At 39.9% G+C, this 26781-nt stretch overlaps 1 non-coding gene across 1 annotated transcript; it reads right to left on the reverse strand.

The window, feature by feature from the left end:
- Positions 1–24799: 24799 nt before the first annotated feature.
- Positions 24800–24871, reverse strand: trnaa-ugc (transfer RNA alanine (anticodon UGC)). The gene has a single exon. It is a non-coding gene; the product is annotated as a tRNA-Ala (tRNA).
- Positions 24872–26781: the final 1910 nt, after the last annotated feature.

A 26781-nucleotide genomic window follows, 5' to 3' on the forward strand; every position in this document is an offset into this window, starting at 1 on the left:
AGCTGCTTTAAGAGAGAGAACAAGCTAAGAGATCTGAAACCAGTAAAATATGCTTTTCTGTGTGCAAACTAGTGAGGGGCATGGAAGGATATTTTACCACCAATACAGAACCCAGACTTTAGTCATGTGATGAGATGGAGACTCTGATTATGAAGTTAATGGACAAAATGTGAATTGAGAGAAAACACATTCCTTCAGCAGACTTTGATCCAACATTGAAGTTAGAGTTTGGTGGCTGCTCCATGTTGGAGGAAACCAGGCGATGTTGGACCGTCACAGGGAAGCTCCTTTGCCTCCTCTGCTGCCAGTTCAACCACTCACTCCCCTCAGTGGAGAGCAGCTTCAACTGGGTTTGGAATGTACCACTGTGGATGCATAGGAATGTGGAGAAAATGTCCTTTGTCAGAAGTGGGATTCGAACCCAGGCCTCCAGGAGAGACTGCGACCTGAACGCAGCGCCTTAGACCGCTCGGCCATCCTGACAGAAACTTAGATGCAGACTGAATTAATTCACTGACAAAGTAGAATTTTTTTCCACAGGAGCTACTGGCTCCTTATTTGTTGCATTTATTGTTAACATTAAACACACAGTCTGAGTTCATGGCAGTAAGAAATGAACCAGAACATTTGAACCACATTGCATCTCTTGATCAGTTTGTTACATGGGACACATTCCAGACAGGAAGGTCCCACCAAGACTTGAACTGGGATCACTGGATCCAGAGTCCAGAGTGCTCACCCTTCCACCATGGAACCAAACACAAGGAGGAGGTTCCTCAAAATACCACTTGACATCACCTGCAATCAACCTGTTGATATTTGGAGGTTCATCTTGCTCTTGTTCCAGACTACATTGGCAAAAGGAACAAGAACCACAAGGAAATCAAGGAACTCCAGATTGATTCAGGACTTTCTAACTCCATCGTATGACCTGGGAGCAAAGACTGGCCAGGCCTTCCTTAATTTATCAGTTAATTACTGCTTCAACAAACATGCCACTTAATTAAGTTACCAGAATTTCTCTCATTGAAAAACCCACCAGCCTGATTTCTTGACATGACATGAAAAATTCTCCAAGAACCCACAGTTGGGTGGAAAGATACCAGGTTAACCAGGAGGAGTCCTGTTCCTGAACCATGGATGGAACAAAGTCCACTGGAAAACTCAGCAGTTCCTGAGTGCCAGATCCATCCGGGAGCTTGGGTCTCCCCTTGACTGTGGTGATCCATGAGATCAAGGAGGACAGAGGGAAGAAGGATCCTGTTGGAGATCTCCTACCTTCTTCCTCCACTTCACTACTACTTGGATGTCAGGAATATGAGGTACTTTACTCAAATGACGTATTAGGAGTTTCCTGTTTGACAAGAAGGAAGTCAGAGGTTCACACCTCACTTGTTGGTGGTGCCCTCAACCTGCTGAGAGCATCACTTAGTTCTCTACAGAGAAACATGGCAGCTCTGCTGAAGGCTGCAGGAAACCTGCTGGAACTGAGACTTGGACTCAGGTCACTGGATTCAAAGTCCAGGGTGCCAACAGGTCCACCAGGGCATCTGTGCTTTACTTACCGTGTAAAAAGGACCACAGTGGTCGTCTGGTTTTAATTTAACAAACAAATACGGTTGAAAACTTTGAGACAGTGACACAGGGCTCTTATTTGAAGGGCCATGGGATGGGAAATATCCCAGACCTCTGAGATCAGAGCTCTCACTTTGATCTCAGGGTCCTGTCTTTGGGGGTTCTTCCTTTGGTCTTCAAATACTTGTGTTTTTATTGGCAGAACTTTCAACTTGCATGCAAAAAGAGAATCACAGTCGATGGAAACCCAGCAGACAGTGTTTATTTCTCATAAATCAGACAATCGCACAAATGAGAATGAAAGGAAAAAACAATAAAAGGTTTTAAAATCCTTCTCCACTCTAAAGCTTTTTAAAGTTCATTTGAAGGTTCAAAGGTGGAGGTGAGGAGGTCACCCTGATCCTGCCTGTCGTCACTGCCAGGATTCTTTCTTCTGGTGCTGTGGTTCTTCTGATGAAGGGGGCGTGATGTTTGCTGTCTCAGGCTCCACCAAATGTCCTCTTTAGCACGCCACAATGTGGTCTCTTCACTGCTCCATCTTCCCTGCATCGGAGACACCAGGGTTCCTCATGGTGCCGACCCCCTCGTCCTTCTACCCAATGGTGCGGCCATGGATCCTCAGAGGAGGCTGGGATCCTTCTTCTCATCAGAACCACAGTTTTTCCTGGAGGGAACAACAGGAGCTTTGTTGTAATGTTTTGCTCGGTGTTTCCTGCTCAGACCGTCAGGATCTGTGACGCCATCTTGTGGTAGGGGGTCATCATCTTGTTGTGTGGTAGTGGATTCATTGATCTGCTGTTTCAACACATTCAAGTTCATTATCCTACAAGTCAAAGTACATTTGGTGTGGAGTTTTAGTTTCTGGCCTCAATCATAACGTGTGCCTTTCTTCTTCATGAACATTTCTCAGCTTTGTAAGTTTATTCTAGTTTTTCCTCCTCTCTTTTCTATTCCATTGTTGAAGATTCTACTGCAGGTTGGAGTTCCCTGTTGACTGAAGCAGAAACAGGAACAACAAGCTGGAGGCTGTCAGAGCTCCAAGTTGGGGGCTGACATTAAAGTAGGAGATGAACACATCCAGGTTAGCATCCCTCTCAGAAGCTGCTACTTTAGCTCTTCAGAGTACAGCAGCCTAGCATAGCGTCATCTGGCCAGTTAGTGGCCCACTTTGATGTCTGGGATATCAGGTTCAAGGTTCTTCACAGCTCTGAATGAAGGCTTTCGAAAGAGTTAACCAGTACTCCAGTTGTAAAAAACAATCAGGGGGGATGGTAGATTTTGATGTTTAGGAACAGATCATTTGTGCTGATGACAGCGCATCAGGTGAGAGACCAACAGTGTACCCTTACTCCTCTCAAACAACAAGCATGCTATGGATATTACCTGTCTGCTACTCCTGTCATTGATCTTGACCAAGCCCCCAGGCTGACACTGCTACCACTGCTCCTACATAGTTAGAGTCAAATGCAGAGGACATTTTCCCACCGGGTGCAAGTGCAACTTCATACTCATGCTACCTATAAATCTGGGAATTCATCTATATTTTGAAACAAAACATTCTCAAGTCAAGTCCATTTTAATTAAAGTGCAAGAGCAAAAGAATGAAACAAATGTACTGTGGCAGGATAGCGCTACACTCCCCACCATGAGGGGCAGTGTGGCAGACGATAGTGAGTGGTCACCTAGAAATAGACCTGGTCCGACCCTTCTCCGTCCTTTCCACTTCCTCTCCCTCCTTTACAGAGCTGACAGCCGTGCGTGGTGGCGTCTCGCTGGTCAGCAGATCAGTTACAAACAAAGGTACCTCAAAACCTCAAAATAATGCTACAGTGATGTCGGAAGAATTGGTAATGAACTCAAAATGATGCTAACAGTAATGTTGTAAGTGTTTCGAACAACCTCAAAGTGATGCTGACAGTCATGTAGTAAGAGTTGCTACGAACCTCAAAATAATGTGACAGTGATGTAAGAAGAATTGCTAATGATCTGTAAATGAAGCGACAGTGATGTAGTAAGAATTGCTAATGAACTCAAAATGATGCTAACAGTAATGGAGTGAACGTTTCGAATAACCTCAAAGTGATGCTGACAGTCATGTACTAAGAGTTGCTACGAACCTCAAAATAATGCGACAGTAATGCAGGAAAAGATACTAGGAACCTCAAAATATTGCGACAGTGATGTCGGAAGAATTGATAATGAACTGTAAATGATGCGACAGTGATGTAGTAAGAATTGCTAATGAACTCAAAATGATGCTAATAGTAATGGAGTGAAACTTTCGAATAACCTCAAAGTGATGCTGACAGTCATGTAGTAAGAGTTGCTACGAACCTCAAAATATTGCGACAGTGATGTCGGAAGAATTGCTAATGAATTCAAAATGATGCTAACAGTAATGTAGTGATAGTTGCTAATCAAGTCAGTGATGCTTACAGTAATTTAGTAAGTGTTCCGAATAACCTCAAAGTGATGCTGACAGTCATGTAGTAAGAGTTGCTACGAACCTTAAAATAATGCGACAGTAATGGAGTAAAAGTTGCTACGAACCTCAAAATATTGCGACAGTGATGTCGGAAGAATTGCGAATGAACTCAAAATGATGCTAACAGTAATGTAGTGATAGTTGCTCATAAACTTAGTGATGCTGACAGTAATGTAGTAAGTGTTTCGAACAACCTCAAAGTGATGCTGACAGTCATGTAGTAAGAGTTGCTACGAACCTCAAAATAATGTGACAGTGATGTCAGAAGAATTGCTAATGATCTGTAAATGATGCGACAGTGATGTAGTAAGAATTGGTAATGATCTCAAAAAGATGCTAACAGTAATGGAGTGAACGTTTCGAATAACCTCAAAGTGATGCTGACAGTCATGCACTAAGAGTTGCTACGAACCTCAAAATAATGCGACAGTAATGCAGTAAAAGATGCTAGGAACCTCAAAATATTGCAACAGTGATGTCGGAAGAATTGATAATGAACTTAAAATAATGCTAACACTAATGTAGTGATAGTTGCTAATCAGCTCAGTGATGCTTGCAGTAATGTAGGAAGTGTTTCTAATAACCTCAAAGTGATGCTGACAGTCATGTAGCAAGAGTTGCTACTAACCTCAAAATAATGCGACAGTGATGTCAAAAGAATTGCTAATGATCTCAAAATGATGCGACAGTGATGTAGTAAGAATTGCTAATGAACTCAAAATCATGCTAACAATAATGGAGTGAAACTTTCGAATCACCTCAAAGTGATGCTGACAGTCATGTCGTAAGTATTGCTACAAACCTCAAAATAATGCGACAGTAATGTAGTACAAGTTGCTTCAAACCTCAAAATATTGCGACAGTGATGTCGGAAGAATTGATAATGAACTCAAGATGATGCTAACAGTAATGTAGTGATAGTTGCTAAGAAACTCAGTGATGCTTCCAGTAATTTAGTGATACTTGCTAATAAAATCAAAGTGATGCTGACAGTAATGTAGTAAGTGTTCCGAATAACCTCAAAGTGAAGCTGACAGTCATGTCGTAAGTGTTGCTACAAACCTCAAAATAATGCGACAGTGATGTAGTAAGAATTGCTAATGAACTCAAAATGATGCTAACAGTAATGGAGTGAAACTTTCGAATAACCTCAAAGTGATGCTGACAGTCATGTAGTAAGAGTTGCTACGAACCTCAAAATATTGCGACAGTGATGTCGGAAGAATTGCTAATGAACTCAAAATGATGCTAACAGTAATGTAGTGATAGTTGCGAATCAACCCAGTGATGCTTACAGTAATGTAGTAAGTGTTTCGAATAACCTCAAAGTGATGCTGACAGTCATGTAGTAAGAGTTGCTATGAACCTTAAAATAATGCGACAGTAATGTAGTAAAAGTTGCTACGAACCTCAAAATATTGTGACAGTGATGTCGGAAGAATTGCTAATGAACTCAAAATGATGCTAACAGTAATGTCGTGATAGTTGCTAATCAACTCAGTGATGCTTACAGTAATGTAGTAAGTGTTTCGAATAACCTCAAAGTGATGCTGATAGTCATGTAGTAAGAGTTGCTACGAACCTCAAAATAATGCGACAGTAATGTAGTAAAAGTTGCTACGAACCTCAAAATATTGCGACAGTGATGTCGGAAGAATTGCTAATGAACTCAAAATGATGCTAACAGTAATGTAGTGATAGTTGCTCATAAACTTAGTGATGCTGACAGTAATGTAGTAAGTGTTTCGAACAACCTCAAAGTGATGCTGACAGTCATGTAGTAAGAGTTGCTACGAACCTCAAAATAATGTGACAGTGATGTCAGAAGAATTGCTAATGATCTGTAAATGATGCGACAGTGATGTAGTAAGAATTGGTAATGATCTCAAAAAGATGCTAACAGTAATGGAGTGAACGTTTCGAATAACCTCAAAGTGATGCTGACAGTCATGCACTAAGAGTTGCTACGAACCTCAAAATAATGCGACAGTAATGCAGTAAAAGATGCTAGGAACCTCAAAATATTGCAACAGTGATGTCGGAAGAATTGATAATGAACTTAAAATAATGCTAACACTAATGTAGTGATAGTTGCTAATCAGCTCAGTGATGCTTGCAGTAATGTAGTAAGTGTTTCGAATAACCTCAAAGTGATGCTGACAGTCATGTAGTAAGAGTTGCTACGAACCTCAAAATAATGCGACAGTAATGTAGTAAAAGTTGCTACGAACCTCAAAATATTGCGACAGTGATGTCGGAAGAATTGCTAATGAACTCAAAATGATGCTAACAGTAATGTAGTGATAGTTGCTAATAAACTTAGTGATGCTTACAGTAATGTAGTAAGTGTTTCGAACAACCTCAAAGTGATGCTGACAGTCATTTAGTAAGAGTTGCTATGAACCTCAAAATAATGCTACAGTGATGTAGTAAGAGTTGCTCATGAACTCATAAGGGTGCTAACAGTAATGGAGTGAAAGTTTCGAATAACCTCAAAGTGATGCTGACAGTCATGTACTAAGAGTTGCTACGAACCTCAAAATAATGCCACAGTGATGTCGGAAGAATTGCTAATGAACTCAAAATGATGCTAAAAGTAATGTAGTGATAGTTGCTAATAAACTTAGTGATGCTTACAGTAATGTAGTAAGTGTTTCGAACAACCTCAAAGTGATGCTGACAGTCATGTAGTAAGAGTTGCTACGAACCTCAAAATAATGTGACAGTGATGTCAGAAGAATTGCTAATGATCTGTAAATGATGCGACAGTGATGTAGTAAGAATTGCTAATGAACTCAAAATGATGCTAACAGTAATGGAGTGAAACTTTCGAATATCCTCAAAGTGATGCTGACAGTCATGTAGTAAGTGTTGCTACGAACCTCAAAATAATGCGACAGTAATGTCGTGAGAGTTTCTACTAACCGAAGAAATGATGCTACAGTGATGTAGTGAGAGTTGCTACTATCCTAAAAAATTATACTGACAGTGTTGTGGTGAGAGTTGATAGTAATTTCAAAATCATGCTAAAGTGATGTCATGAGAGTTGCTTCTAACCGAAGAAATGATGCTACAGTGATGTAGGCAGAGTTGCTACGATGCTCAAACTGATGCTTCCAGTAATGTAGTGAGAGTTGCTACAAACCTCAAAATGATGCCACAGTGATGTCATGGGAGTTGCTACTAACCTAAGAAATGATGTTACAGTGATGAAATGAGAGTTGCTACAAATGTCAAAATGATGCGACAGTGATGTGGTGAGAGTTGCTGCGATCCTCAAAATGATGCTAAAGTGATGTAATGAGAGTTGCTACGATCCTCAAAATGATGCGACAGTGATGCGATAATTGCGATGAAGCTCATAATGAAACTACAGTGATGTATTAAGAGTTGCTACAAACCTCAAAATGATGTTGAAAGTGATGTAGTGAGAGTTGCTACGAACCTCAAAATGATGCAGGGTGACTTTGTGGAAAGTCTTGCACTCCCAACACATTCATTCTCACAAATGCAGTGACAGGTCAGAGCCAAGGGAGCCTCCATGTCCACAGATGTCCACATGGCAGCTGGACTTCCTTTTTCACTCCTTCCCGTTCCTCCTGGTACTTTTTGGCCACCGTTTGTTTGATGGTCTGAAAATGACACCCAGAGTAAATCAAGACATTGAAATTAGAGATGAAATAAACTGGAGATATCAACGACTGCTTTAGATCATTTCCACACAAACCTTTCTGGTTGGCAAACATATGAGGCTCAAGGACCTGAACCAGTTCCCTGAACCCTTCCCTCTCAACAGTGCTGAGGGGCTGGCAGTCCTTCAGGATGAAATTCAGCAGAGCCTCATCCAGCATCTGCTTCCTGGAAGCTGGATGGTTAAAGATGAAGGAGAGAAGAAATGAAGAGGAATTAATGATCAATGAAGCAACTGTGAGTCAGTTGGAGAGTGGCTGTATACCTGAGTTCATCCTGGTGGATCTGGGACTTCATTCTCATGCCTGGCCCCATCATGCCTCAGCACTGAAGAGGTGCTTTTGTTGAGATGAGACGCTTCTGTCCAACAAATGACACATTCAACCTGCAGAAAAGAACATGAGTGCTCAGCTAAAAGTTCCTTTCTTCATGGTGACTGGTGTTTCTTAGTCTTAGACCACCAGGTTTCCAATGAGGTGTATCGGATACGTTGTTGTGTGCCGCTGAAATCCGTCCAATTCCGGCGTTGTTTCCTCATGAAATATGTTTGCCTTAAAGCTCATTAAAGTGTTGAACCACAATATCGTTCACCATAACTGAGTCAACTTCAAGATAACCTACGTCTACATTCCAGTCCCGGCTGCTCCTGTTCTGCTGCAGTCCAGAAAACAACAACCCGATACAATTGGCGCTCCTTCCCACAGCTCCGGCCCGGATCCGCATGGTTCCGCTGACTGACTGTGAGACGCGCTCCCTCCAGAGTGGCACAGCCCGATGGGGGTCCTTATCTGGCACGGGGGCGTAAAACAGGTGCGACTGGAAAGCCTGGTTTATTCTGCGTCGAGGGAACGCGTTGCTCTGCAATACACCGCCGAACCGCTAGGGGGTGTGGCTTTGTCTTTGTATTGTTTACGGGGCTCTTGTCGGATTCCTCGGTTTTCTTCCGGTCACAGACAACAATTGTTGGCCATTTGTCAGTCTTTGTAGTGCCGCGAAGAGGAGTTGTAGAGGTGGTCGTACTTGAGCACCTCCTCGATAATCCTTTCTTCAGCTTGGTCCATTTTTTCTTGGAGCCTTCACCACAGAAACTTTGAAAATGGCGGTGTTGTGCTGCGACTGAACCGGAAATAACGTTCTGAGCGGACCAATCACAGTCCTCGACGTTGACGTCACCACGCGTCGACGCGATGCTTAAGCAGGATTTTTTGGAGGCGCGTTTCAGGCTACGGCGGAGGTACGAATACTACGAATGAATTGAAAGATGATTGATGAAAGTGATTGAAAGTCGAAAAGGAAGTTAGCATGTCAGGGATGAGACACCCTGATAGTCCAAAAGGAAGTTAGCATGTCAGGGATGAGACACGCTTATCGTCCAACAGGAAGTTAGCATGTAAGGGATTAGACACGCTTATCGTCCAACAGGAAGTTAGCATGTCAGGGATGAGACGCGCTTATCGTCCAACAGGAAGTTAGCATGTCAGGGATGAGACACCCTTATCGTCCAACAGGAAGTTAGCATGTCAGGGATGAGACACCCTGATAGTCCAACAGGAAGTTAGCATCTCCATGGTTCCCTTGACCAGAAGCCAGTGGGATCGTTCCATTCTGACATCTTGATTGACATTTGTCCTTCTCTTAGCTAAATAGCTGGCAATCATTTGAAAAAACCTTGATTTACTTTTTGTATTTTGATCTTCAGCTCATTTGCATACTTTTGTTGAAATTCTCCCCTTTTTGTCTTTTTTTTCTGCTGTTTTTAGCACAAAGTCCACCTGGTGCCTAAAGACCAGTTCAGCATGGACTACGTTGAACCTTCAGTCCGCTGCATCAGCACCCATGGACAGTTCCCCCCTGACAGGAGGATTCTGGTGAGGAACATTAGTGGGACAGCGCTCTTGTTAGAACGGTTTTGATCCACCTTCCCTCCCCCTGTAGCTCCTCCTGTGTCCCCTCAGCGCTCTTGTTAGAACGGTTCTGATCCACCTTCCCTCCCCCTGTAGCTCCTCCTGTGTCCCCTCAGCGCTCTTGTTAGAACGGTTCTGATCCACCTTCCCCCCCCCTGTAGCTCCTCCTGTGTCCCCTCAGCGCTCTTGTTAGAACGGTTCTGATCCACCTTCCCTCCCCCTGAAGCTCCTCCTGTGTCCCTTCAGCGCTCTTGTTAGAACGGTTCTGATCCACCTTCCCTCCCCCTGTAGCTCCTCCTGTGTCCCCTCAGCGCTCTTGTTAGAACGGTTCTGATCCACCTTCCCTCCCCCTGTAGCTCCTCCTGTGTCTCCTCAGGTTTCCAAACTCCCTCCCACTGGCTGGTGCTGAAGGAGGGCCAGAGCTCCTCCTACAGGAGCCCATCCTGGCCTCCCCCGCTGCAGCTCCTCCACTAACCTCCCACCAGAGAGATGAGCCCCCTGGTTCAGAGGTGACAGACCACCTCTGGGAGCAGACAACAGAGACCACATCAGGCTGGACTCCGTGCAGGTACGGAGGCTGACGGCTGCTGAGTGAGTGAGTTTACGACGCTCCCACCACTGCTGCTGGATTGATTTAACACATCTGGAATATTTAGATTTATTCTGGGTCAACATCTGCATCTGTTGAAGTCCTCAGTTCCCATGCAGGTGGTGTTGTTCCAGATAAAAGGTCTCAATAACAGCATCACTCCAGGTGAAACCATTCCAAAGAAGGCTAAGTGGAGCTGGCATATCAGCCCCCAATGGAAGCCTGCTGCTGCTGCCAAGCTCTCCATGTCATCATGGAAAAGTTGATTGTTCAACTCAATGTTTTTCCCATTGGGAGGAGATTTGTTGTTCCACCATGAAGTCTTTTCTTGTGATGAGTTTGTGTGTTGTAGTAGCATGAAGATATCTTGTTATCATGATCAACTCATCTGGCCTGGTGGAAGAACGCTGCTGTGTTTGGATTCAGACGAGTCAAATCTGAACCAGGGAATTGTAATGAACTCAAAATGATGCTAACGTTCACTCCATTACTCTTAGCATCATTTTGAGTTAATTAGCAATTCTTACTACATCACTGTCACATCATTTTGAGATCATTAGCAATTCTTCTGACATCACTGTCACACTATTTTGAGGTTCGTAAGAACTTTTACTACATTACTGTTGCATTATTTAAAGGTTCGTAGCAACTCTTACTACATGACTGTCAGCACCACTTTTTGGTTTTTTCGAAACACTTCCTACATTACTGTAAGCATCACTGAGTTAATTAGCAACTATCACTACATTACTGTTAGCATCATTTTGAGTTCATTAGCAATTCTTCCGACATCACTGTCGCATTATTTTGAGGTTCGAAGAAACTCCTACTACATGACTGTCAGCATCACTTTGAGGTCGTTCGAAACTCTTACTACATGACTGTCAGCATCACTTTGAGGTTATTCGAAACACTTACTACATTACTGTAAGCATCACTGAGTCGATTAGCAACTATCACTACACTACTGTTAGCATCATTTTGAGTTCATTAGAAATCTTCCGACATCACTGTCGCAATATTTTGAGGTTCGTAGCAACTTTTACTACATCACTGTCGCACTATTTTGAGGTTCGTAGCAACTCTGACTACATGACCGTCAGCATCACTTTGAGGTTATTCGAAACTTTCACTCCATTACTGTTAGCATCATTTTGAGTTCATTAGCAATTCTTCCGACACCACTGTCGCATCATTTTGAGGTTCGTCGCAACTCTTACTACATGACTGTCAGCATCACTTTGAGGTTGTTCGAAACTCTTACTACATTACTGTAAGCATCACTGAGTTCATTAGCAACTATCACTACATTATTGTTAGCATCATCTTGAGTTCATTAGCAATTCTTACGACATCACTATCCCATCAGTTTGAGATCATTACCAATTCTTCTGACATCACTGTCGCATTATTTTGAGGTTTGAAGCAACTCTTACTACTTTACTGTTGCATTTTTTAAGGTTCGTAGCAACCCTTACTACATGACTGTCAGAATCACTTTGAGGTTGTTCGAAACACTTACTACATTACTGTAAGCATCACTGAGTTGATTAGCAACTATCACTAATTTACTGTTGGCATCATTTTGAGGTTAGAAGCAACTCTTACTACATGACTGTCAGCATCACTTTGAGGTTATTCGAAACGTTCACCCCATTACTGCTAGCATCATTTTGAATTCATTAGCAATTCTTACTAAATCACTGTCGCATCATTTTGAGGTTCGTAGCAACTTTTACTACATGACTGTCAGCATCACTTTTAGGTTGTTCGAAACTCTTACTACATTACTTTAAGCATCACTGAGTTGATTAGCAACTATCACTCCATTACTGTTAGCATCATTTTGAGTTCATTAGCAATTCTTACTACATCACTGTCGCATTATTTTGAGGTTCGTAGCAACTGTTACTACATGACTGTCAGCATCACTTTGAGGTTATTCGAAACACTTACTACATTACTGTAAGCATCACTGAGTTTATTAGCAACTATCACTACATTACTGTTAGCATCATTTTAAGTTCATTCGCAATTCTTCTGACATCACTGTCGCAATATTTTGAGGTTCGTAGCAACTTTTACTACATTACTGTCGCATTATTTTGAGGTTCGTAGCAACTGTTTGTACATGACTGTCAGCATCACTTTGAGGTTATTCGAAACTTTCACTCCATTACTGTTAGCATCATTTTGAGTTCATTAGCAATTCTTACTAAATCACTGTCGCGTCTTTTTCAGATCTTTACCAATTCTTCTGACATCACTGTCGCATTATTTTGAGGTTTGAAGCAACTCTTACTACTTTACTGTCGCATTATTTTGAGGTTCGTAGCAACTCTTACTACATGACTGTCAGCATCACTTTGAGGTTGTTCGAAACACTTACTACATTACTGGAAGCATCACTGAGTTGATGAGCAACTATCACTACATTACTGTTAGCATCATTTTGAGTTCATTAGCAGTTCTTCCGAAATCACTGTCGCAATATTTTGAGGTTCGTAGCAACTTTTACTACATTACTGTTGCATTATTTTGAGGTTTTTAGCAACTCTTACTACATGACTTTCAGCATCACTTTGAGGTTATTCGAAACTTTCACTCCATTACTGTTAGCATCATTTTGAGTTCATTAGCAATTCTTACTACATCACTGTCACATCATTTTGAGATCATTAGCAATTCTTCTGACATCACTGTCACATTATTTTGAGGTTCGTAGCAACTCTTACTACATAATTGTTGCATTATTTTAAGGTTCGTAGCAACTCTTACTACATGACTGTCAGCATCACTTTGAATTTATTAGCAACTATCACTACATTACTGTTAGCATCATTTTGAGTTAATGAGCAATTCTCAGGACATCACTGTAGCATTGAATTGAGTTCATTAGCAACTCTTACTAAATGACTGTCAGCATCACTTTGAGGTTGTTCGAAACTCTTCCTACATTACTTTAAGCATCACTGAGTTTCTTAGCAACTATCGCTACATTACTGTTAGCATCATCTTGAGTTCATTAGCAATTCTTCCGACATCACTGTCGCAATATTTTGAGGTTCGTAGCAACTTAAATACATGACTGTCGCATTATTTTGAGGTTTGTAGCAACGATTACGTCATGACTGTCAGCATCACTTTGAGGTTATTCGAAAGTTTCACTCCATTACTTTTAGCATCATTTTGAGATCATTAGCAATTCTTCCGACATCGCTGTCGCATTATTTTGAGGTTCGTAGCAACTCTTGCTACATGACTGTCAGCATCACTTTGAGGTTATTCGAAACACTTACTACATTACTGCAAGCATCACTGAGTTGATGAGCAACTATCACTACATTACTTTTAGCATCATTTTAAGTTCATTAGCAATTCTTCCGACATCACTGTCGCAATATTTTGAGGTTCGTAGCAACTTTTACTACATTACTGTCGCATTATTTTGAGGTTCGTAGCAACTATCACTACATTACTTTTAGCATCATTTTGAGGTTAGAAGCAACTCTTACTACATGACTGTCAGCGTCACTTTGAGGTTGTTCGAAACACTTACTACATTACTGTAAGCATCACTGAGTTTATTAGCAACTATCACTACATTACTGTTAGCATCATTTTGAGGTTAGAAGCAACTGTTACTACATGACTGACAGCATCACTTTTTGGTTTTTTCGAAACACTTCCTACATTACTGTAAGCATCACTGAGTTAATTAGCAACTATCACTACATAACTGTTAGCATCATTTTGAGTTCATTAGCAATTCTTCCGACATCACTGTCGCAATATTTTGAGGTTCGTAGCAACTTTTACTACATGACTGTCGCATTATTTTGAGGTTCGTAGCAACTCTTAGTACATGACTGTCAGCATCATTTTGAGTTCATTAGCAATTCTTCCGACATCACTGTCGCAATATTTTGAGGTTCGTAGCAACTTTTACTACATTACTGTGGCATTATTTTGAGGTTCGTCGCAACTCTTACTACATGACTGTCAGCATCACTTTGAGGTTATTCGAAACTTTCACTCCATTACTGTTAGCATCATTTTTAGTTCATTAGCAATTCTTACTACATCACTGTCGCATCATTTTGGGATCATTAGCAATTCTTCTGACATCACTGTCACATTATTTTGAGGTTCGTAGCAACTCTTACTACATTATTGTTGCATTATTTTAAGGTTTGTAGCAACTCTTACGACATTACTGTCAGCATCACTTTGAGTTTATTAGCAACTTTTACTACATTACTGTTAGCATCATTTTGAGTTCATTAGCAGCTATCACTACATTACTGTTAGCATCATTTTGAGTTTATTAGCAACTATCACTACATTACTGTTAGCATCATTTTGAGTTTATGAGCAATTCTCACGACATCACTGTAGTTTTGAATTGAGTTCATTAGCAACTCTTACTAAATGACTGTCAGCATCACTTTGAGGTTGTTCGAAACTCTTACTACATTACTGTAAGCATCACTGAGTTTCTTCGCAACTATCACTACATTACTCATAGCATCATCTTGTGTTCATCAGCAATTCTTCCGACATCACTGTTGCAATATTTTGAGGTTCGTAGCAACTTTTACTCCATGACTGTCGCATTATTTTGAGGTTTGTAGCAACACTTACGACATGACTGTCAGCATCACTTTGAGGTTATTCGAAACGTTCACTCCATTACTGTTAGCATCATTTTGAGTTCATGAGCAATTCTTTCTAAATCACTGTCGCATCATTTTGAGATCTTTAGCAATTCTTCCGACATCACTGTCGCATTATTTTGAGGTTCATAGCAACTCTGACTACATGACTGTCACCATCACTTTGAGGTTATTCGAAACACTTTCTACATTACTGTAAGCATCACTGAGTTGATTAGCAACTATCACTACATTACTGTTAGCATCATTTTAAGTTCATTAGCAATTCTTCCGACATCACTGTCACAATATTTTGAGGTTCGTAGCAACTTTTACTACATTACTGTCGCATTATATTGAGGTTCGTAGCAACTCTTACTACATGACTGTCAGCATCACTTTGAGGTTATTCGAAACACTTACTACATTACTGTAAGCATTACTGACTTGATTAGCAACTATCACTACATGACTGTTAGCATCATTTTGAGTTCATTAGCAATTCTTCCGACATCACTGTCGCATCATTTTGAGATCATTAGCAATTCTTCCGACATCACTGTCGCAATATTTTGAGGTTCGTAGCAACTTTTACTACATTACTGTCGCATTATTTTGAGGTTCGTAGCACCTCCTACTACATGACTTTCAGCATCACTTTGAGGTTGTTCAAAACACTTACTACATTACTGTAAGCATCACTGACTTAATTAGCAACTATCACTACATTACTGTCGCATCATTTTGAGTTCATTAGCAATTCTTCCGACATCACTGTCGCAATATTTTGAGGTTTATAGCAACTTTTACTACATTACTGTCACATTATTTTGAGGTTCGTAGCAACTCTTACTACATGACTGTCACCATCACTTTGAGGTTGTTCGAAACACTTACTATATTACTGTAAGCATCACTGAGTTAATTAGCAACTACCACTACATTACTGTTGGCATCATTTTGAGTTCATTAGCAATTCTTCCAACATCACTGTCGCAATATTTTGAGGTTCGTAGCAACACTTAATACATGACTGTCAGCATCAGTTTGAGGTTATTCGAAAGTTTCACTCCATTACTGTTAGCATCATTTTGAGTTTATGAGCAATTCTCACGACTTCACTGTAGCATTAAATTGAGTTTCTTAGCATGTTTTTGAGTTCATTCGCAATTCTTATTACATCACTGTCGCATCACTTTGAGTTTATTACCAACTACCACTACATTACTGTCACATCATTTTGAGTTGTTGAGCAATTCTCATGACATCACTGTAGCATTAAATTGAGTTCATTAGCAACTCTTACTAAATGACTGTCAGCATCACTTTGAGGTTGTTCGAAACTCTTACTACATTACTGAAAGCATCAATGAGTTTCTTAGCAACTATCACTACATTACTGTTAGCATCATATTGAGTTCATTAGCAATTCTTCCGACATCACTGTCGCAATATTTTGAGGTTCGTTGCAACTTTTACTACATTACTGTCGCAATATTTTGAGGTTTGTAACAACTTTTACTACATTACTGTCGCATTATGTTGAGGTTCGTAGCAACTTTTACTGCATTACTGTAAGCATTATTTTGAGGTTATTCGAAAGTTTCACTCCATTACTGTTAGCATCATCTTGAGTTCATTAGCAATTCTTCCGACATCACTGTCGCAATATTTTGAGGTTCGTAGCAACTTTTTCTACATAACTTTCGCATTATTTTGAGGTTCGTAGCAACACTTACTACATTACTGTCAGCATCACTTTGAGGTTATTCGAAAGTTTCACTCCATTACTGTTTGCATCATTTTGAGTTCATTAGCAATTCTTCCGACATCACTGTCGCATTATTTTGAGGTTCGTAGCAACTCTTAGTACAAGACTGTCAGCATCACTTTGAGGTTATTCGCAACGTTCACTCCATTACTGTTAGCATCATTTTGAGTTCATGAGCAATCCTTTCTAAATCACTGTCGCATCATTTTGAGATCTTCAGCAATTCTTCCGACATCACTGTCGCATTATTTTGAGGTTCGTCGCAACTCTTACTACTTGACTGTCACCATCACTTTGAGGTTATTCGAAACACTTACTACATTACTGTAAGCATCACTGAGTTGATTAGCAACTATCATTACATTACTGTTAGCATCATTTTAAGTTCATTAGCAATTCTTCCGACATCACTGTCGCAATATTTTGAGGTTCGTAGCAACTTTTACAACATTACTGTCGCATTATATTGAGGTTCGTAGCAACTCTTACTACATGACTGTCAGCATCACTTTGAGGTTATTCGAAACACTTACTACATTACTGTAAGCATCACTGACTTGATTAGCAACTATCACTACATTACTGTTAGCATCATTTTGAGTTCATTAGCAATTCTTCCGACATTACTGTTAGCATCATTTTGAGATCATTAGCAATTCTTCTGACATCACTGTCACATCATTTTGAGGTTCGTAGCAACTCTTACTACATTACTGTCAGCATCACTTTGAGTTTATTAGCAACTATCACTCCATTGCTGTTAGCATCATTTTGAGTTGTTGAGCAATTCTCACGACATCACTGTAGCATTAAATTGAGTTCATTAGCAACTCTTACTAAATGACTGTCAGCATCACTTTGAGGTTATTCGAAAGTTTCACTCCATTACTGTTAGCATCATCTTGAGTTCATTAGCAATTCTTCCGACATCACTGTCGCAATATTTTGAGGTTCGTAGCAACTTTTACTACATTACTGTCGCATTATTTTGAGGTTCGTAGCAACTCTTAGTACAAGACTGTAAGCATCACTTTGAGGTGTTTCGAAACACTTACTACATCACTGTCAGCATCACTGAGTTGATATGCAACTATCACTACATTACTGTTAGCATCATTTTGAGGTTAGAAGCAACTTTTACTACATGACTGACAGCATCACTTTTAGGTTGTTCGAAACACTTACTACATTACTGTAAGCATCACTGAGTTAATTAGCAACTATTACTACATTACTGTTAGCAGCATTTTGAGTTCATTAGCAATTCTTCCGACGTCATTGTCGTATTATTTTGATGTTCGTAGCAACACTTACTACATGACTGTCAGCATCACTTTGAGGTTATTCGAAACTTTCACTCCATTACTGTTAGCATCATTTTGAGTTAATTCGCAATTCTTACTACATCACTGTCGCATCAGTTTGAGATCATTAACAATTCTTTTGACATCACTGTTGCGTTACTTTGAGGTTCGAAGCAACTCTTACGACATTACTGTCAGCATCACTTTGAGGTTATTCGAAACTTTCACTCCATTACTGTTAGCATCATTTTGAGTTAATTCGCAATTCTTACTACATCACTGTCGCATCAGTTTGAGATCATTAACAATTCTTTTGACATCACTGTCGCGTTACTTTGAGGTTCGAAGCAACTCTTACGACATTACTGTCAGCATCACTTTGAGTTCATTAGCAACTATCACTACATTACTGTTAGCATCATTTTGAGTTTATTAGCAACTATCACTCCATTGCTGTTAGCATCATTTTGAGTTGTTGAGCAATTCTCACGACATCACTGTAGCATTAAATTGAGTTCATTAGCAACTCTTACTACATGACTGTCAGCATCACTTTGAGGTTATTCGAAAGTTTCACTCCATTACTGTTAGCATCATCTTGAGTTCATTAGCAATTCTTCCGACATCACTGTCGCAATATTTTGAGGTTCGTAGCAACTTTTACTACATTACTGTCGCATTATTTTGAGGTTCGGAGCAACTCTTAGTACAAGACTGTAAGCATCACTTTGAGGTGTTTCGAAACACTTACTACATCACTGTCAGCATCACTGAGTTGATATGCAACTATCACTACATTACTGTTAGCATCATTTTGAGGTTAGAAGCAACTTTTACTACATGACTGACAGCATCACTTTTAGGTTGTTCGAAACACTTACTACATTACTGTAAGCATCACTGAGTTAATTAGCAACTATTACTACATTACTGTTAGCATCATTTTGAGTTCATTAGCAATTCTTCCGACGTCACTGTCGCAATATTTTGAGGTTCGTAGCAACACTTACTACATGACTGTCAGCATCACTTTGAGGTTATTCGAAACTTTCACTCCATTACTGTTAGCATCATTTTGAGTTAATTCGCAATTCTTACTACATCACTGTCGCATCAGTTTGAGATCATTAACAATTCTTTTGACATCACTGTCGCGTTACTTTGAGGTTCGAAGCAACTCTTACGACATTACTGTCAGCATCACTTTGAGTTCATTAGCAACTATCACTACATTACTGTTAGCATCATTTTGAGTTTATTAGCAACTATCACTGCATTACTGTTAGCGTCATTTTGAGTTTATTAGCAATTCATAGACATCACTGTAGCATTAAATTGAGTTCATTAGCAACTCTTACTACATGACTGTCAGCATCACTTTGAGGTTATTCGAAACACTTACTACATTACTGTAAGCATCACTGAGTTGATTAGCAACTATCACTACATTACTGTTAACATCATCTTGAGTTCATTAGCAATTCTTCCGACATCACTGTCGCAATATTTTGAGGTTCGTAGCAACTTTTACTACATTACTGTTGCATTATTTTGAGGTTCGTAGCAACACTTACTACATGACTGTCAGCATCACTTTGAGGTTATTCGAAAGTTTCACTCCATTACTGTTAGCATCATCTTGAGTTCATGAGCAATTCTTCCGACATCACTGTCGCAATATTTTGAGGTTCGTAGAAACTCTTACTACATTATTGTTGCATTGTTTTAAGGTTCGTAGCAACTCTTACTACATTACTGTCAGCATCACTTTGAGTTTATTAGCAACTATCACTACATTACTGTTAGCATCATTTTGAGTTGTTGAGCAATTCTCACGACATCACTGTGGCATTAAATTGAGTTCATTAGCAACTCTTACTAAATGACTGTCAGCATCACTTTGAGGTTGTTCGAAACTCTTACTACATTACTTTAAGCATCACTGAGTTTCTTAGCAACTATCACTCCATTACTGTTAGCATCATCTTGAGTTCATGAGCAATTCTTCCGACATCACTGTCGCAATATTTTGAGGTTCGTAGCAACTTTTACTACATTACTTTCGCATTATTTTGAGTTTTGTAGCAACACTTACTACATGACTGTCAGCATCACTTTGAGGTTATTCGAAAGTTTCACTCCATTACTGTTAGCATCATCTTTAGTTCATTAGCAATTCTTCCGACATCACTGTCGCAATATTCTTAGGTTTGTAGCAACTTTTACTACATTACTGTCGCATTATTTTTAGGTTCGTAGCAACTCTTAGTACATTACTGTCAGCATCACTTTGAGGTTATTCGAAACGTTCACTCCATTACTGTTAGCATCATTTTGAGTTCATGAGCAATTCTTCTGACATCACTGTCGCATTATTTTGAGGTTCGTAGCAACTCTTCCTACATGACTGTCAGCATCACTTTTGAGGTTATTCGAAACACATACTACATTACTGTAAGCATCACTGACTTAATTAGGAACTATCACTACATTACTGTTAGCATCATTTTGAGTTCATTAGCAATTCTTACTACATCACTGTCGCATCATTTTGAGATCATTAGCAATTCTTCTGACATCACTGTCGCAATATTTTGAGGTTCGTAGCAACTCTTACTACATTATTGTTGCATTATTTTAAGGTTCGTAGCAACTCTTACTACATTACTGTCAACATCACTTTGAGTTTATTAGCAACTATCACTACATTACTGTTAGCATCATTTTTAGTTGTTGAGCAATTCTCACGACATCACTGTCGCATTGAATTGAGTTCATTAGCAACTCTTACTAAATGACTGTCAGCATCACTTTGAGGTTTTTCGAAACACTTACTACATTACTGTAAGCACCACTGAGTTGATTAGCAACTATCACTACATTACTGTTAGCATCATCTTGAGTTCATGAGCAATTCTTCCGACATCACTGTCGCAATATTTTGAGGTTCGTAGCAACTTTTACGACATTACTGTCGCATTATTTTGAGGTTCGTAGCAACACTTACTACATGACTGTAAGCATCACTTTGAGGTTATTTGAAAGTTTCACTCCATTACTGTTAGCATCATTTTGAGTTCATTAGCAATTCTTACTACATCACTGTCGCATCATTTTGAGATCATTAGCAATTCTTACTACATCACTGTCGCAATATTTTGAGGTTCGTAGCAACTCTTACTACATTATTGTTGCATTATTTAAAGGTTCGTAGCAACTCTTACTACGTTACTGTCAGCATCACTTTGAGTTTATTAGCAACTATCACTACATTACTGTTAGCATAATTTTGAGTTGTTGAGCAATTCTCACGACATCACTGTAGCATTAAATTGAGTTCATTAGCAACTCTTACTAAATGACTTTCAGCATCACTTTGAGGTTGTTCGAAACTCTTACTACATTACTGTAAGCATCACTGAGTTTCTTAGCAACTATCACTACATTACTGTCAGCATCACTTTGAGGTTGTTCGAAACTCTACATTACTGTAAGCATCACTGAGTTTCTTAGCAACTATCACTACATTACTGTTAGCATCATTTTGAGTTCATTAGCAATTCTTCCGACATCACTGTCGCAATATTTTGAGGTTCGTAGCAACTTTTACTACATTACTGTCGCATTATTTTGAGGTTCGTAGCAACAATTACTACATGACTGTCAGTATCACTTTGAGGTTATTCGAAAGTTTCACTCCATTACTGTTAGCATCATCTTGAGTTCATTAGCAATTCTTCCGACATCACTGTCGCAATATTTTGAGGTTCGTAGCAACTTTTACTACATTACTGTCGCATTATTTTGAGGTTCGTAGCAACTCTTAGTACATGACTTTCAGCATCACTTTGAGGTTATTCGAAACGTTCACTCCATTACTGTTAGCATCATTTTGAGTTCATTAGCAATTCTTCTGACATCACTGTCGCATCATTTTGACATCTTTAGCAATTCTTCTGACATCACTGTCGCATTATTTTGAGGTTCGTAGCAACTCTTACTACATGAATGTCAGCATCACTTTGAGGTTGTTCGAAACACTTACTACATTCCTCTAAGCATCACTGAGTTTATTAGCAACTATCACTAAATTACTGTTCGCATCATTTTGAGTTCAATAGCAATTCTTCTGACATCACTGTCGCATTATTTTGAGGTTCGTAGCAACTCTTAGTACATGACTGTCAGCATCACTTTGAGGTTATTCGAAAGGTTCACTCCATTACTGTTAGTATCATTTTGAGTTCATTAGCAATTCTGACTAAATCACTGTCGCAATATTTTGAGGTTCGTAGCGACTTTTACTACATTACTTTCGCATTATATTGAGGTTCGTAGCAACTCTTACTAAATTACTGTCAGCATCACTTTGAGGTTATTCGAAACACTTATCACATTACTGTAAGCATCACTGACTTGTTTAGCAACTATCACTACGTTACTGTTAGCATCATTTTGAGTTCATTAGCAATTCTTCCGACATCACTGTCGCAATATTTTGAGGTTCGTAGCAACTTTTACTACATTACTGTCGCATTATTTTGAGGTTCGTAGCAACTCTTACTACATGACTGTCAGCATCACTTTGAGGTTATTTTGAATGTTTCACTCCATTACTGTTAGTATCATTTTGAGTTCATTAGCAATTATTACGACATCACTGTCGCATCATTTTGAGATCATTAGCCATTCTTCCGACATCACTGTCGCAATATTTTGAGGTTCGTAGCAACTCTTACTACATTATTGTCAGCATCACTTTGAGTTTATTAGCAACTATTACTACATTACTGTTAGCATCATTTTAAGTTTATTAGCAATTCATAGACATCACTGTCGCATCATTTTGAGATCATTAGCAATTGTTCCGACATCACTGTCGCATTATTTTGAGGTTCGTAGCAACTCTTAGTACAAGACTGTCAGCATCACTTTGAGGTTATTCGAAACGTTCACTCCATTACTGTTAGCATCATTTTGAGTTCATGAGCAATTCTTACTACATCACTGTCGCATCATTTTGAGATCATTCGCAATTCTTCCGACATCACTGTCGCATTATTTTGAGGTTCGTCGCAACTCTTACTACAAGACTGTCAGCATCACTTTGAGGTTATTCGAAACGTTCACTCCATTACTGTTAGCATCATTTTGAGTTCATGAGCAATTCTTACTACATCACTGTCGCATCATTTTGAGATCATTAGCAATTCTTCCGACATCACTGTCGCATTATTTTGAGGTTCGTAGCAACTCTTTCTACAAGACTGTCAGCATCACTTTGAGGTTATTCGAAACGTTCACTCCATTACTGTTAGCATCATTTTGAGTTCATGAGCACTTCTTACTACATCACTGTCGCATCATTTTGAGATCATTAGCAATTCTTCCGACATCACTGTCGCATTATTTTGAGGTTCGTAGCAACTCTTACTACAAGACTGTCACCATCACTTCTGAGGTTATTCGAAACACTTACTACATTACTGTAAGTATCACTGAGTTGATTAGCAACTATCACTACATTACTGTTAGCATCATTTTAAGTTCATTAGCAATTCTTCCGACATCACTGTCGCAAAATTTTGAGGTTCGTAGCGACTTTTACTACATTACTGTCGCATTATTTTGAGGTTCGTAGCAACTCGTACTACATGACTGTCAGCATCACTTAGAGGTTATTCGAAACACTTACTACATTACGGTAAGCATCACTGAATTGATTAGCAACTATCACTACATTACTGTTAGCATCATTTTGAGTTCATTAGCAACTCTTACAATTTATAGTTTTAAAGGTTCATTCCACCAAAATACTTTCTAATTTATAGTTTTAAAGGTTCATTCCACCAAAATACTTTCTAATTTATAGTTTTAAAGGTTCATTCCACCAAAATACTTTCTAATTTATAGTTTTAAAGGTTCACTCCACCAAATACTTTCTAATTTATAGTTTTAAAGGTTCATTCCACCAAAATACTTACTAATTTATAGTTTTAAAGGTTCGTTCCACCAAAATACTTTCTAATTTATAGTTTTTAAGATTCATTCCAACAAAATACTTTCTAATTTATAGTTTTAAAGGTTCGTTCCACCAAAATACTGTCTAATTTATAGTTTTAAAGGTTCATTCCACCAAAATACTTTCTAATTTATAGTTTTAAAGGTTCATTCCACCAAAATACTGCTTTCTGTCCAACTTCTCAGTTTTAAAGGTTCCTTCAGTTGAGGGCTCCTGGTTCTGTGTGAGGGGTTGAGGGTCGATATGGGATGATGAGGAAGATGTCATGTCACGATGGTCCTGCTAAAGTAACTGAGAGTCATGACATCAAACAATGTCATCAAATTACGCTTGAACTCTTAAAATGGCAATAAAATCTACTGGAATCATTTTACCACAAACACTTTTATTTTGATTTTGTGAGCATCATTTTTCAAACATTATAACATAAACTTTAAAAAGGGTCCATTCACGAACACTCTTACTTGAAGGTAGTCACTGATATCAGTAAACAGCTGATAAAGATTTGTGTTCATGTTTTAATTCTCTACTCTGACCTGTGCTGAGACACTGGACCAGAGAGGAAGACCTGCTCAGCCTCCTGCATGGACCAGTTCTGCAGCTCAGTGATGACGACGAGGGATTCAGCATTGAGTTCATTTTAAACTTTTTGGAGGAAACAAATGAAGGCTCACAGTCACACTGACGCAGCTACAAATACTTTGATATGCAACAGACTGGTTTCTCTTCTGGTAGTTTGTTATCAACTGTTGTCACATTTATAGATCAATTTAGCTGATAAGATGAAGGCTCCAAAGGACCAGCTGGAGATGCCGGGGATTGAACCCGGGGCCTCATACATGCAAAGCATGCGCTCTACCACTGAGCTACATCCCCTCTGTCAGAGTCACTGTTTAACTGATTCAGCAACACAAACACAGACACAACATTTTTTAAATTATTATTCTTCATTTTAGGGAAAAAAGGAAGTCAGCCTGTGATCTCAAAGGCTCTGTGATCTAGGTAGTTTCACTGTGATGTCAGCCCACACAACCTTAGACCACAGAGGCAAGTCAGGCTCCAGGAAGCTGAGGCTGCTCCGTTCTCAGTCCAATCCAGAGTGAAGGTTTCCCTCTCTGAAGCTTTACAATCCAGCCCAGATCCTCTCTGACCAGCAGGAGTCTTTGACTAATAAATAATCATTATATTGAACGTCTGCTCATCCTCAGAATGAAGTAAAAGTATTTGTGTTCCTAAAATAATCTCCAGATGCTAAGATCAATTATTAACATTGATTGACAGCTCTAAACTGAGCCACCATCACTATACAGTTGCAACTGAAATATTGAGAAATATTTCAAGGAAGCAGCAGGCCCTCATCCGCCCTGGTCCACTTGACTGTGTCCCCTGAGACAGATGACAGCTCGCTTCTGGCAGAGGCAGTTAGGTTGAGGACCGTTGCTGATGTCATCAACTGATGTCTCCATCACCAAAGGTGACAGACAGGATGGTCATGGACATAAAACAGAGGCCGAAGAATGAGAAAGAATGGTTGTCCTGTCTGAAGTTTAGCTTGAGCTTTTTAATTTGTTACTAAAGGAAGTATTGGTACAAGTAAAGGCAGGCGAACTTTCCACAAATATTCAGAATTAACTTTGACAACCAAAACATGAACCAAGACGACAAAATAGTGAACATGAAAAAGGAACCAGTCCCACCTTCTTGTGTGTTCCTGCTGAAGTAAATGTTTATGAAGATTTGTTGTGTTCTTTTTCCAAAGGTCCAGCCAGCATTGCAGGTCTCAGGAGGAGGAGCCACTTCAGCAGGATCTGTGGGACAAATCCCCCCACGGTGAGACCTGTCCAGCTCCCTGCAGCTCTGCAAGTGTTACCAACTCTGCATTCCAGCTGTTTGGTTGAATCCCATTTTTTCACCTTTGAACCTTTTGAACACTGATGAGGAGGTGAGGCTGGAGGCAAAACCACAACCTCACGTCATCTCACAGGATGAACCAAAATGCCAGACACTTCCTGTCACTGCTCCAGCACCACCTGTCTCCCCTCCATGTCTTTACCATCTGTGCAGCTTCCTGCTGTCCCTGGACCCTCACAGGTGATCGCTCCACCTGGAGCCTCACAGATGGGTTCTAACCTCCCAATACCTGCAGCCCAGCCTCGACCCACTCAGACACAGTCACCCGTTCAAGCTGGGCCTGGTACCACACTCCAGTACAGACAGAGAGAAAGAAGACACACGGGATCCTTTGAAGAAAATGTAATAAAGACAGGAAGCCCCATCACATTGTCAGTGTTTCAGTGACTGGCATTGTGAAGAGACTGAGACAAAGTCAGTTATGAATGGAGGGCTGAGTTGGAGCAGAGGGGGACAGGATCCTTGGGGTGGACTGTCTTTAGGAGGCTGAGGTGTCTGGTGGTCTTGGTGGACCCTCTGCATCTCAAGCTGAGACCACAGAGTCCTGTGTTCTTGAGTCATTGTCTATAGTCTCTGTTGTTGGAGAGATCAGTGTGGTCCCTGATGGTCTAGTGGCTAGGATTCGGCGCTCTCACCGCCGCGTCCCGGGTTCGGTTCCCAGTCAGGGAATGAGTTATTTAGAGGTTGAGGGAGAGGTGATCAGGTGGTCCACATGATGGTGGAGGTGATGAACTGTGAATCCATCATGGCTCCACTCTCACCCCCATTGTAGTGTTCTTGGTTCACTCTGCCATGGCCCCATGTTGAAGGGTGACTGTCTCATTCAGGTTCAACCCTTTGTTAGACTCTATTAAGTCACTGACTCCCAAACTCTG

This window comes from Aulostomus chinensis, chromosome 1 (genome assembly GCF_037954235.1).
Source record: "Aulostomus chinensis isolate RoL2024-O1b breed Wild chromosome 1, RoL_Achi_v1.0, whole genome shotgun sequence".
Lineage (NCBI taxonomy): Eukaryota > Metazoa > Chordata > Actinopteri > Syngnathiformes > Aulostomidae > Aulostomus > Aulostomus chinensis.